Source organism: Ambystoma mexicanum, chromosome 5p (genome assembly GCF_040938575.1).
Source record: "Ambystoma mexicanum isolate Mex_15411 chromosome 5p, UKY_AmexF1_1, whole genome shotgun sequence".
Classification (NCBI taxonomy): domain Eukaryota; kingdom Metazoa; phylum Chordata; class Amphibia; order Caudata; family Ambystomatidae; genus Ambystoma; species Ambystoma mexicanum.
The window spans coordinates 743,119,290-743,132,734 of record NC_090930.1 but is presented as its reverse complement, the minus strand read 5'-3'; the positions used below and the strand labels follow the sequence as shown (position 1 = coordinate 743,132,734).

Below are 13,445 nucleotides of genomic sequence, written 5' to 3'. Positions count from 1 at the left end.
AGTGAGCAGAGAATCTACTGCACATAGAGTGTACATTTTTCTTTTCATAGAGTTAAGGTTGGACATTATTCATCTGTGGAAAATGTTTCTGAGAGATATCTGGGTGCCCACTCTGATTGACCTTAGGGATTGTACATTAACGATATGTAGTTGCATCACTGTATTGGTATCAGGCACCAAAGTGCATTTAAATGTAATGTCGTGCAGAGAGAGAGAGAGTGTGAAAACGGCTACCTGAGTCGACTGAACTTCTGAATATTAACTCTGTTGAATTGTAATTTGAGAAATTAGAAAATGGAGTGTAAGAGCAAGATAACGGTTCCACCGAGACTTGAACTCGGATCGCTGGATTCAAAGTCCAAAGTGCTAACCATTAAACCATGGAACCCTTGCAAGATGCACCTGAGAGCGTTGAATCAGAAATGGCAATATAGAGCACATTTACAATTTTTACAGATTCATAGTCCCAATTGACTGATATCATACAAACACAGCGATGTTGTCGATTGACGTTGTGCTATAGCAATCTCTGTGCTTTATAGAGCATGTAGATCAAATTCTTCCTCTTGAGGCATATGATTAAGCACTATTAAATATTGTTTCTGACTGCCTCTGTTTTGGCATAATGAAGTTCAGCATTTGTGGAAGTATTTAGGTTCCATGGTCTAATGGTTAGTAGGCTGGACTCTGAATTTAGTAATCTGACATGTTATAGCTATATTTTGTTTTCCTTTGGGTGTATTGTCATTTTATGCACATAGATTTCCTAGCAGTGGCTGTGATGAATAGTTCAATTTGATAGCAGCTTCCTTTTGAGAATTTGAAAAAAAAAGAATTAAATAGTCTCTCTGGATGACTCTGCTTTGATTTCTATGTGCACATCACTTTTGCGTTTCAGAGGGATTGACCAACATACACAACAGTGCTTGGAAGACCTCTTCCTCCCTCATGGCATGTAAAGCTAACCTCTCTCCTACCGTGTGTTTTTTTACTTTTTAACTTCCCCTTCCGAGTCATGATCATGTAACTGAATTTACATTTTTAGATTTTAACTGCAGTAGTTGCTTGTTTTTCATTTTTATTTTTTGTGTACGCATACATCCCTTTTTGTGGGGAGGGGGGAGTGATGTCTGTTTACTTATATTAGCTAATATAGGTCATTTTATGTCCGCTTACAATATGTGTCAGGATTTTTTATGTCGTTTCCAATCAATGTCTAATATCAAGTGGTTTGCAGCAGTCATACAAAGGCACGTAACACCCCCAAAACACCTACATAAGTTAGAAATACTCCGGAAGAGTACTCAGTTTATGAAAAGGCGTTGAATCCCAAATAGAACTGTAAATGTAAGCTAGCAAGCAGACCGTGCACCCCTGTTTGGAACTATGACCTGTGTGTTGCCCTCTATTAACAGAAAAATGTAACTGCAGCCCATGTCACATAAAATAGAAAGTAGAGATTATGTAAATTAACTCCCAGAAGAGCATGGTGTCACCCCAAAAGGTGTCATGCTTTTCACACCAAGAAACATCCACACATAGATCCCTGCAAACCTCAAAAACGTACAGGAAACCCTGTCCAGCGCTTTGCTCCCAGAGGAGATAAGGCTGAAAAACCACCCTATGTTAAAAGTGTCCATAATCCATGCCAGCTGCCCTGTCTATAGAACCTGGCCGTTCGTGACCTAGGGGCATGAGTGGAAGGGTTTAACCTGCCTGGGTTCTTGGGCATGGTTTCATCATGCCTCAGTTTACAATGGCACTCTGCCACTTTGTCAGGCTTTAAAGAAGCCTGACTCCTGCAGAGCGAAAGATCTGATTATTTCCTTACATGTTTTGTACGTAAGAATGCGGATGGTGCTCTGAGCCTCCTATGGTGGTTATTAAGCATGGTATACATACCATAGCATGTAACTGTGCCTACAAATGGAACATTTTGTTCATTTATTAGGGAGTTGTGAAAATGGCAAAATCAAATTGCCATTACTGACACAGACCAGCTGCCGCTGTCCGGACATTTCGTCGAAAGACATTTCGTCGAAAGACATTTGGTCGACGTAATTTGGTCGAAAGCCAAATGGTCGATTTTTTAATTTATTTATATATATATTTTTTAGGTTGTAGTTTAGGGAAAAAATGGGTTTTTAGGAAAAAAGGGGGTTGGGGGGACCCCCCCAAACCCCCTCCCCAAAAAAAAAAGTGAAAATAAAAAACAAAAGCAATTCGACCATTTGGTTTTCGACCAAATGTTTTCGACCAATTGTCCTGTCGACAAATTTTTTTCGACGAAATGTCTGGCAACCCAGCTGCCGACTGTTGCTATTGACAGGAGTTCCAGGTGTATAAACTGAGGAGATCACCAGTTCAATTACCTGTGAACGCATTTTGAAGCTCATTCACAACCAGTTCATGCCCGTTCTCTCCATTTTGGCTTTCTGGCTGGCCGAGGGGCCCTTCAGTAATGTTCTTTGCTAACCATTACACCATGGGCCCCTTGCTGGTGCAACCTGACAGAGTTGTAACAGAAATGAGAATCGAGATCTCATGCATCATTTTAACAAACTCATATTCCTAGCCCACGGATATTATGCAAATGTGGAACTGTTTAGTTGGTTGTTGCGCAATAGCAAACTCTTTGCTTTACAGCTCATTTGGATAGGATTCTTCCTCTGGAGGCATAAGATAAAAGAATATTGCATACATTCTCTAAAAGGCTCTTTTTTTGCTGCAATGACGTTCATCGTGTCACTAAGTATGTAGGTTCCATGGTGTAATGGTTAGCACTCTGGACTCTGAATCCAGCGATCCGAGTTCAAATCTCGGTGGGACCTTGGGAATTACTGTGTTTGTTTTCCTCTCAGTGTCTTGTTTTAATAGCAATGACGCTGCTGTGTCGCCCACTTTCGTAGCATTATTCCCTGGGTGCATTTGAAGAAAGAAAGATTTTCCATGGATGACGCTCTTTAGCCACAATGAAACCCACCACTTTCTGTGGTGTGAAAGGCCCATGGTGTAATGGTAGCACCCTGGAGGTTGAATCCAATAATTTGCATTCAAATCTCTGTAAGAGTTTACCATCAGTCGAACCTTTCCCTCATCGTTTATTGTGGATGTCTTCTTTGAAGAAAGGTATGATCCAACTAAAGTAAGTACATTCACGAATGGGCACCTTGGTCGGTACAAACAGTATTTATACACCTCAGGCCTTTTGTGAATTAAGAAAAGTGTGTTCTTCGTTCTATTTTTCATCTCAAACTGATACCTTCATTTTACAAACATGTAAAGACTGTTAAGACGCTTGATTAATATCATTGATTCTGAATGTGGTCGCTTTTCATAGGATTAACCCTTTAACAATTTTGAAAGAGAATGGCGATACAATAGAGCTGCTTTTCCCAAAATGGTATTATTAATGTTGTTGCTGCATCTTCAAGTAAAAAGAGAATCCATTGGGTCACAGATTGATCATGTTTCTTAACATTGAGTTAGGTTTGAAAATTTCAAATCTTTTATGTATGTTTCCGATGCAGATCTGCCCATCGACTCAGAATGACCTCACTGTTCATACATTTAAAAAAAATGCATAAAGGTTAAGGTGCTAGCCACAAAAGTGGATTTTTATGAAAAGTTATGCCAGAGAGTGAGAGCAAAAATGAATACCCTACACCACTAACCTTATGAATATTACTATCTTTGGCCTATAATTTAAGACAACAAGGAGACAAAGTGTGTTAGAGCAAGAGAGAGGTTCCACCGAGACTTGAACTCAGATCGCTGGATTCAAAATCCAAAGTGCTAACCATTACACCATGGAACCCTTGCTGAGTAGAGCTTCATAAGGGCAATGAGAATATAGGGCACAGTCAAGATTTTTACTGACCTATAGTAACCGTTTACTGATATTATATCGAAGCAGCACTGTTGCTGTTGGATGCTGTGCAATCGCAAAGTATTGGCTTCATGTCTCATTTGGATCAAATTCTTCCTCTGGAGTCTAATGATATAGGAATATTACATATTTTCTCTGATGTGCTCTGTTTTTCCAGAATGAAGTGCATCATGTTACCGAATTTGTGGGTTCCATGGTGTAATGGTTAGCACTCTGGACTCTGAATCCAGCGATCCGAGTTCAAGTCTCGGTGGGACCTTGGGGCTGCTTCTCTTTTAGAGTTGCCTTTCATTTGCAGATAGATATAACAGCAATAGCTTTGCTTTACAGCCCACTTTGATGGCAGTCTTCTTTGACCAAAGAATATTAATAGTTTCTGGGGATGACTCTCTTTTGCCACAAAGAAACTGCCCACTCTCATATCTCCAAAGCTCCAAGGTATAATGGCTATTAAACTGGCTTTTGATCTCAGCGATTTGCATTGAAAGCCCAGGAGGCCCCTAAAATCAGTTGAATTGTTTCCTGATAATTTAGAGTTTATTTCTTCTTTCGAGAAAGGTGTGATCCAAATAAAGTAAGTACATTTAAACAAGGGCACTTGATCAGTAAATGCACTACTTTCTAGAACTCATAACTCTTGTAAGTTATAAAAAGTTTGCTCTCCATACAGTTTGTCAACTCAAAGAATTACATTTTTTACACATTTAATAAGACCATCAAATTGCTTGAAACATAGGAATGATTGTGAAAGTGAATATGATTCACCAAAATAATTGTATAACATTTTTTAATGTTAATAAAATAGGGCTTTTTCCAATCTTTTCACATCAATGTTGTTTCTGCATGTTCCAGTGAGCAGAGAATCTACTGCACATAGTGTGTACATTTTTCTTTTCATAGAGTTAAGGTTGGACATTATTCATCTGTGGAAAATGTTTCTGAGAGATATCTGGGTGCCCACTCTGATTGACCTTAGGGATTGTACATTAACGATATGTAGTTGCATCACTGTATTGGTATCAGGCACCAAAGTGCATTTAAATGTAATGTCGTTCAGAGAGAGAGAGAGTGTGAAAACGGCTACCTGAGTCGACTGAACTTCTGAATATTAACTCTGTTGAATTGTAATTTGAGAAATTAGAAAATGGAGTGTAAGAGCAAGATAACGGTTCCACCGAGACTTGAACTCGGATCGTTGGATTCAAAGTCCAAAGTGCTAACCATTACACCATGGAACCCTTGCAAGATGCACCTGAGAGCGTTGAATCAGAAATGTCAATATAGAGCACATTTACAATTTTTACAGATTCATAGTCCCAATTGACTGATAGCATACAAACACAGCGATGTTGTCGATTGACGTTGTGCTATAGCAATCTCTGTGCTTTATAGAGCATGTAGATCAAATTCTTCCTCTTGAGGCATATGATTAAGCAATATTAAATATTGTTTCTGACTGCCTCTGTTTTGGCATAATGAAGTTCAGCATTTGCGGAAGTATTTAGGTTCCATGGTCTAATGGTTAGTAGGCTGGACTCTGAATTTAGTAATCTGACATGTTATAGCTATATTTTGTTTTCCTTTGGGTGTATTGTCATTTTATGCACATAGATTTCCTAGCAGTGGCTGTGATGAATAGTTCAATTTGATAGCAGCTTCCTTTTGAGAATTTGAAAAAAAAAGAATTAAATAGTCTCTCTGGATGACTCTGCTTTGATTTCTATGTGCACATCCCTTTTGCGTTTCAGAGGGATTGACCAACATACACAACAGTGCTTGGAAGACCTCTTCCTCCCTCATGGCATGTAAAGCTAACCTCTCTCCTACCGTGTGTTTTTTTACTTTTTAACTTCCCCTTCCGAGTCATGATCATGTAACTGAATTTACATTTTTAGATTTTAACTGCAGTAGTTGCTTGTTTTTTATTTTTATTTTTTGTGTACGCATACATCCCTTTTTGTGGGGAGGGGGGAGTGATGTCTGTTTACTTATATTAGCTAATATAGGTCATTTTATGTCCGCTTACAATATGTGTCAGGATTTTTTATGTCGTTTCCAATCAATGTCTAATATCAAGTGGTTTGCAGCAGTCATACAAAGGCACGTAACACCCCCAAAACACCTACATAAGTTAGAAATACTCCGGAAGAGTACTCAGTTTATGAAAAGGCGGTGAATCCCAAATAGAACTGTAAATGTAAGCTAGCAAGCAGACCGTGCACCCCTGTTTGGAACTATGACCTGTGTGTTGCCCTCTATTAACAGAACAATGTAACTGCAGCCCATGTCACATAAAATAGAAAGTAGAGATTATGCAAATTAACTCCCAGAAGAGCCTGGTGTCACCCCAAAAGGTGTCATGCTTTTCACACCAAGAAACATCCACACATAGATCCCTGCGAACCTCAAAAACGTACAGGAAACCGTGTCCAGCGCTTTGCTCCCAGAGGAGATAAGGTTGAAAAACCACCCTATGTTAAAAGTGTCCATAATCCATGCCAGCTGCCCTGTCTATAGAACCTGGCCGTTCGGGGCCTAGGGGCATGAGTGGAAGGGTTTAACCTGCCTGGGTTCTTGGGCATGGTTTCATCATGCCTCAGTTTACAATGGCACTCTGCCACTTTGTCAGGCTTTAAAGAAGCCTGACTCCTGCAGAGCAAAAGATCTGATTATTTCCTTACATGTTTTGTACGTAAGAATGCGGATGGTGCTCTGAGCCTCCTATGGTGGTTATTAAGCATGGTATACATACCATAGCATGTAACTGTGCCTACAAATGGAACATTTTGTTGATTTATTAGGGAGTTGTGAAAATGGCTAAATCAAATTGCCATTACTGACACAGACCAGCTGCCGCTGTCCGGACATTTCGTCGAAAAACATTTCGTCGAAAGACATTTGGTCGACGTAATTTGGTCGAAAGCCAAATGGTCGATTTTTTAATTTATTTATATATATATTTTTTAGGTTGTAGTTTAGGGAAAAAAAGGGGTTTTTAGAAAAAAAGGGGGTTGGGAGGACCCCCCCAAACCCCTCCCAAAAAAAAATGTGAAAATAAAAAACAAAAGCAATTCGACCATTTGGTTTTCGACCAAATGGTTTCGACCAATTGTCCTGTCGACACATTTTTTTCGACGAAATGTCTGGCAACCCAGCTGCCGACTGTTGCTATTGACAGGAGTTCCAGGTGTATAAACTGAGGAGATCACCAGTTCAATTACCTGTGAACGCATTTTGAAGCTCATTCACAACCAGTTCATGCCCGTTCTCTCCATTTTGGCTTTCTGGCTGGCCGAGGGGCCCTTCAGTAATGTTCTTTGCTAACCATTACACCATGGGCCCCTTGCTGGTGCAACCTGACAGAGTTGTAACAGAAATGAGAATCGAGATCTCATGCATCATTTTAACAAACTCATATTCCTAGCCCACGGATATTATGCAAATGTGGAACTGTTTAGTTGGTTGTTGCGCAATAGCAAACTCTTTGCTTTACAGCTCATTTGGATAGGATTCTTCCTCTGGAGGCATAAGATAAAAGAATATTGCATACATTCTCTAAAAGGCTCTTTTTTTGCTGCAATGACGTTCATCATGTCACTAAGTATGTAGGTTCCATGGTGTAATGGTTAGCACTCTGGACTCTGAATCCAGGGATCCGAGTTCAAATCTCGGTGGGACCTTGGGAATTACTGTGTTTGTTTTCCTCTCAGTGTCTTGTTTTAATAGCAATGACGCTGCTGTGTCGCCCACTTTCATAGCATTATTCCCTGGGTGCATTTGAAAAAAGAAAGATTTTCCATGGATGACGCTCTTTAGCCACAATGAAACCCACCACTTTCTGTGGTGTGAAAGACCCATGGTGTAATGGTAGCACCCTGGAGGTTGAATCCAATAATTTGCATTCAAATCTCTGTAAGAGTTTACCATCAGTCGAACCTTTTCCTTATCGTTTATTGTGGATGTCTTCTTTGAAGAAAGGTATGATCCAACTAAAGTAAGTACATTCACGAATGGGCCCTTGGTCGGTACAAACAGTATTTATACACCTCAGGCCTTTTGTGAATTAAGAAAAGTGTGTTCTTCGTTCTATTTTTCATCTCAAACTGATACCTTCATTTTACAAACATGTAAAGACTGTTAAGACGCTTGATTAATATCATTGATTCTGAATGTGGTCGCTTTTCATAGGATTAACCCTTTAACAATTTTGAAAGAGAATGGCGATACAATAGAGCTGCTTTTCCCAAAATGGTATTATTAATGTTGTTGCTGCATCTTCAAGTAAAAAGAGAATCCATTGGGTCACAGATTGAGCATGTTTCTTAACATTGAGTTAAGTTTGAAAATTTCAAATCTTTTATGTATGTTTCCGATGCAGATCTGCCCATCGACTCAGAATGACCTCACTGTTCATACATTTAAAAAAAATGCATAAAGGTTAAGGTGCTAGGCACAAAAGTGGATTTTTATGAAAAGTTATGGCAGAGAGTGAGAGCGAAAATGAATACCCTACACCACTAACCTTATGAATATTACTATCTTTGGCCTATAATTTAAGACAACAAGGAGACAAAGTGTGTTAGAGCAAGAGAGAGGTTCCACCGAGACTTGAACTCGGATCGCTGGATTCAAAGTCCAAAGTGCTAACCATTACACCGTGGAACCCTTGTTGAGCAGAGCTTCATAAGGGCAATGAGAATATAGGGCACAGTCAAGATTTTTACTGACCTATAGTAACCGTTTACTGATATTATATCGAAGCAGCACTGTTGCTGTTGGATGCTGTGCAATCGCAAAGTATTGGCGTCATGTCTCATTTGGATCGAATTCTTCCTCTGGAGTCTAATGATATAGGAATATTACATATTTTCTCTGATGTGCTCTGTTTTTCCAGAATGAAGTGCATCATGCTACTGAATATGTGGGTTCCATGGTGTAATGGTTAGCACTCTGGACTCTGAATCCAGCGATCTGAGTTCAAGTCTCGGTGGGACCTTGGGGCTGCTTCTCTTTTAGAGTTGCCTTTCATTTGCAGATAGATATAACAGCAATAGCTTTGCTTTACAGCCCACTTTGATGGCAGTCTTCTTTGACCAAAGAATATTAATAGTTTCTGGGGATGACTCTCTTTTGCCACAAAGAAACTGCCCACTCTCATATCTCCAAAGCTCCAAGGTATAATGGCTATTAAACTGGCTTTTGATCTCAGCGATTTGCATTGAAAGCCCAGGAGGCCCCTAAAATCAGTTGAAGTGTTTCCTGATAATTTAGAGTTTATTTCTTCTTTCGAGAAAGGTGTGATCCAAATAAAGTAAGTACATTTAAACAAGGGCACTTGATCAGTAAATGCACTCCTTTCTAGAACTCATAACTCTTGTAAGTTATAAAAAGTTTGCTCTCCATACAGTTTGTCAACTCAAAGAATTACATTTTTTACACATTTAATAAGACCATCAAATTGCTTGAAACATAGGAATGATTGTGAAAGTGAATATGATTCACCAAAATAATTGTATAACATTTTTTAATGTTAATAAAATAGGGCTTTTTCCAATCTTTTCACATCAATGTTGTTTCTGCATGTTCCAGTGAGCAGAGAATCTACTGCACATAGTGTGTACATTTTTCTTTTCATAGAGTTAAGGTTGGACATTATTCATCTGTGGAAAATGTTTCTGAGAGATATCTGGGTGCCCACTCTGATTGACCTTAGGGATTGTACATTAACAATATGTAATTGCATCACTGTATTGGTATCAGGCACCAAAGTGCATTTAAATGTAATGTCGTGCAGAGAGAGAGAGAGTGTGAAAACGGCTACCTGAGTCGACTGAACTTCTGAATATTAACTCTGTTGAATTGTAATTTGAAAAATTAGAAAATGGAGTGTAAGAGCAAGATAACGGTTCCACCGAGACTTGAACTCGGATCGTTGGATTCAAAGTCCAAAGTGCTAACCATTACACCATGGAACCCATGCAAGATGCACCTGAGAGCGTTGAATCAGAAATGGCAATATAGAGCACATTTACAATTTTTACAGATTCATAGTCCCAATTGACTAATATCATACAAACACAGCGATGTTGTCGATTGACGTTGTGCTATAGCAATCTCTGTGCTTTATAGAGCATATAGATCAAATTCTTCCTCTTGAGGCATATGATTAAGCAATATTAAATATTGTTTCTGACTGCCTCTGTTTTGGCATAATGAAGTTCAGCATTTGCGGAAGTATTTAGGTTCCATGGTCTAATGGTTAGTAGGCTGGACTCTGAATTTAGTAATCTGACATGTTATAGCTATATTTTGTTTTCCTTTGGGTGTATTGTCATTTTATGCACATAGACTTCCTAGCAGTGGCTGTGATGAATAGTTCAATTTGATAGCAGCTTCCTTTTGAGAATTTGAAAAAAAAAGAATTAAATAGTCTCTCTGGATGACTCTGCTTTGATTTCTATGTGCACATCCCTTTTGCGTTTCAGAGGGATTGACCAACATACACAACAGTGCTTGGAAGACCTCTTCCTCCCTCATGGCATGTAAAGCTAACCTCTCTCCTACTGTGTGTTTTTTTACTTTTTAACTTCCCCTTCCGAGTCATGATCATGTAACTGAATTTACATTTTTAGATTTTAACTGCAGTAGTTGCTTGTTTTTCATTTTTATTTTTTGTGTACGCATACATCCCTTTTTGTGGGGAGGGGGGAGTGATGTCTGTTTACTTATATTAGCTAATATAGGTCATTTTATGTCCGCTTACAATATGTGTCAGGATTTTTTATGTCGTTTCCAATCAATGTCTAATATCAAGTGGTTTGCAGCAGTCATACAAAGGCACGTAACACCCCCAAAACACCTACATAAGTTAGAAATACTCCGGAAGAGTACTCAGTTTATGAAAAGGCAGTGAATCCCAAATAGAACTGTAAATGTAAGCTAGCAAGCAGACCGTGAACCCCTGTTTGGAACTATGACCTGTGTGTTGCCCTCTATTAACAGAACAATGTAACTGCAGCCCATGTCACATAAAATAGAAAGTAGAGATTATGTAAATTAACTCCCAGAAGAGCCTGGTGTCACCCCAAAAGGTGTCATGCTTTTCACACCAAGAAACATCCACACATAGATCCCTGCGAACCTCAAAAACGTACAGGAAACCCTGTCCAGCGCTTTGCTCCCAGAGGAGATAAGGTTGAAAAACCACCCTATGTTAAAAGTGTCCATAATCCATGCCAGCTGCCCTGTCTATAGAACCTGGCCGTTCGGGGCCTAGGGGCATGAGTGGAAGGGTTTAACCTGCCTGGGTTCTTGGGCATGGTTTCATCATGCCTCAGTTTACAATGGCACTCTGCCACTTTGTCAGGCTTTAAAGAAGCCTGACTCCTGCAGAGCAAAAGATCTGATTATTTCCTTACATGTTTTGTACGTAAGAATGCGGATGGTGCTCTGAGCCTCCTATGGTGGTTATTAAGCATGGTATACATACCATAGCATGTAACTGTGCCTACAAATGGAACATTTTGTTCATTTATTAGGGAGTTGTGAAAATGGCAAAATCAAATTGCCATTACTGACACAGACCAGCTGCCGCTGTCCGGACATTTCGTCGAAAGACATTTCGTCGAAAGACATTTGGTCGACGTAATTTGGTCGAAAGCCAAATGGTCGATTTTTTAATTTATTTATATATATTTTTTTAGGTTGTAGTTTAGGGAAAAAAAGGGGTTTTTAGAAAAAAAGGGGGTTGGGGGGGCCCCGCCAACCCCCCCCCCAAAAAAAAAAGTGAAAATAAAAAACAAAAGCAATTCGACCATTTCGTTTTCGACCAAATGGTTTCGACCAATTGTCCTGTCGACAAATTTTTTTCGACTAAATGTCTGGCAACCCAGCTGCCGACTGTTGCTATTGACAGGAGTTCCAGGTGTATAAACTGAGGAGATCACCAGTTCAATTACCTGTGAACGCATTTTGAAGCTCATTCACAACCAGTTCATGCCCGTTCTCTCCATTTTGGCTTTCTGGCTGGCCGAGGGGCCCTTCAGTAATGTTCTTTGCTAACCATTACACCATGGGCCCCTTGCTGGTGCAACCTGACAGAGTTGTAACAGAAATGAGAATCGAGATCTCATGCATCATTTTAACAAACTCATATTCCTAGCCCACGGATATTATGCAAATGTGGAACTGTTTAGTTGGTTGTTGCGCAATAGCAAACTCTTTGCTTTACAGCTCATTTGGATAGGATTCTTCCTCTGGAGGCATAAGATAAAAGAATATTGCATACATTCTCTAAAAGGCTCTTTTTTTGCTGCAATGACGTTCATCATGTCACTAAGTATGTAGGTTCCATGGTGTAATGGTTAGCACTCTGGACTCTGAATCCAGCGATCCGAGTTCAAATCTCGGTGGGACCTTGGGAATTACTGTGTTTGTTTTCCTCTCAGTGTCTTGTTTTAATAGCAATGACGCTGCTGTGTCGCCCACTTTCATAGCATTATTCCCTGGGTGCATTTGAAAAAAGAAAGATTTTCCATGGATGACGCTCTTTAGCCACAATGTAACCCACCACTTTCTGTGGTGTGAAAGACCCATGGTGTAATGGTAGCACCCTGGAGGTTGAATCCAATAATTTGCATTCAAATCTCTGTAAGAGTTTACCATCAGTCGAACCTTTCCCTTATCGTTTATTGTGGATGTCTTCTTTGAAGAAAGGTATGATCCAACTAAAGTAAGTACATTCACGAATGGGCCCTTGGTCGGTACAAACAGTATTTATACACCTCAGGCCTTTTGTGAATTAAGAAAAGTGTGTTCTTCGTTCTATTTTTCATCTCAAACTGATACCTTCATTTTACAAACATGTAAAGACTGTTAAGACGCTTGATTAATATCATTGATTCTGAATGTGGTCGCTTTTCAAAGGATTAACCCTTTAACAATTTTGAAAGAGAATGGCGATACAATAGAGCTGCTTTTCCCAAAATGGTATTATTAATGTTGTTGCTGCATCTTCAAGTAAAAAGAGAATCCATTGGGTCACAGATTGAGCATGTTTCTTAACATTGAGTTAAGTTTGAAAATTTCAAATCTTTTATGTATGTTTCCGATGCAGATCTGCCCATCGACTCAGAATGACCTCACTGTTCATACATTTAAAAAAAATGCATAAAGGTTAAGGTGCTAGGCACAAAAGTGGATTTTTATGAAAAGTTGTGCAAGAGAGTGAGAGCGAAAATGAATACCCTACACCACTAACCTTATGAATATTACTATCTTTGGCCTATAATTTAAGACAACAAGGAGACAAAGTGTGTTAGAGCAAGAGAGAGGTTCCACCGAGACTTGAACTCAGATCGCTGGATTCAAAATCCAAAGTGCTAACCATTACACCATGGAACCCTTGCAGAGTAGAGCTTCATAAGGGCAATGAGAATATAGGGCACAGTCAAGATTTTTACTGACCTATAGTAACCGTTTACTGATATTATATCGAAGCAGCACTGTTGCTGTTGGATGCTGTGCAATCGCAAAGTATTGGCTTCATGTCTCATTT

The 13,445-nt window shown here is 39.4% G+C and overlaps 11 non-coding genes across 11 annotated transcripts; 5 read left to right on the top strand and 6 right to left on the bottom strand.

The window, feature by feature from the left end:
- Positions 1-316: 316 nt before the first annotated feature.
- Positions 317-388, bottom strand: TRNAQ-UUG (transfer RNA glutamine (anticodon UUG)). Its single transcript has one exon. It is a non-coding gene; the product is annotated as a tRNA-Gln (tRNA).
- A 2,371-nt stretch (positions 389-2,759) lies between these two features.
- On the top strand, positions 2,760-2,831 carry TRNAQ-CUG (transfer RNA glutamine (anticodon CUG)). Its single transcript has one exon. It is a non-coding gene; the product is annotated as a tRNA-Gln (tRNA).
- A 914-nt stretch (positions 2,832-3,745) lies between these two features.
- TRNAQ-UUG (transfer RNA glutamine (anticodon UUG)) lies at positions 3,746-3,817 on the bottom strand. Its single transcript has one exon. It is a non-coding gene; the product is annotated as a tRNA-Gln (tRNA).
- Positions 3,818-4,076: 259 nt separating this feature from the next.
- Positions 4,077-4,148, top strand: TRNAQ-CUG (transfer RNA glutamine (anticodon CUG)). Its single transcript has one exon. It is a non-coding gene; the product is annotated as a tRNA-Gln (tRNA).
- A 907-nt stretch (positions 4,149-5,055) lies between these two features.
- TRNAQ-UUG (transfer RNA glutamine (anticodon UUG)) lies at positions 5,056-5,127 on the bottom strand. Its single transcript has one exon. It is a non-coding gene; the product is annotated as a tRNA-Gln (tRNA).
- Positions 5,128-7,497: 2,370 nt separating this feature from the next.
- TRNAQ-CUG (transfer RNA glutamine (anticodon CUG)) lies at positions 7,498-7,569 on the top strand. The gene has a single exon. It is a non-coding gene; the product is annotated as a tRNA-Gln (tRNA).
- Positions 7,570-8,482: 913 nt separating this feature from the next.
- On the bottom strand, positions 8,483-8,554 carry TRNAQ-UUG (transfer RNA glutamine (anticodon UUG)). The gene has a single exon. It is a non-coding gene; the product is annotated as a tRNA-Gln (tRNA).
- Positions 8,555-8,813: 259 nt separating this feature from the next.
- On the top strand, positions 8,814-8,885 carry TRNAQ-CUG (transfer RNA glutamine (anticodon CUG)). Its single transcript has one exon. It is a non-coding gene; the product is annotated as a tRNA-Gln (tRNA).
- A 907-nt stretch (positions 8,886-9,792) lies between these two features.
- TRNAQ-UUG (transfer RNA glutamine (anticodon UUG)) lies at positions 9,793-9,864 on the bottom strand. The gene has a single exon. It is a non-coding gene; the product is annotated as a tRNA-Gln (tRNA).
- A 2,370-nt stretch (positions 9,865-12,234) lies between these two features.
- Positions 12,235-12,306, top strand: TRNAQ-CUG (transfer RNA glutamine (anticodon CUG)). Its single transcript has one exon. It is a non-coding gene; the product is annotated as a tRNA-Gln (tRNA).
- Positions 12,307-13,219: 913 nt separating this feature from the next.
- On the bottom strand, positions 13,220-13,291 carry TRNAQ-UUG (transfer RNA glutamine (anticodon UUG)). Its single transcript has one exon. It is a non-coding gene; the product is annotated as a tRNA-Gln (tRNA).
- Positions 13,292-13,445: the final 154 nt, after the last annotated feature.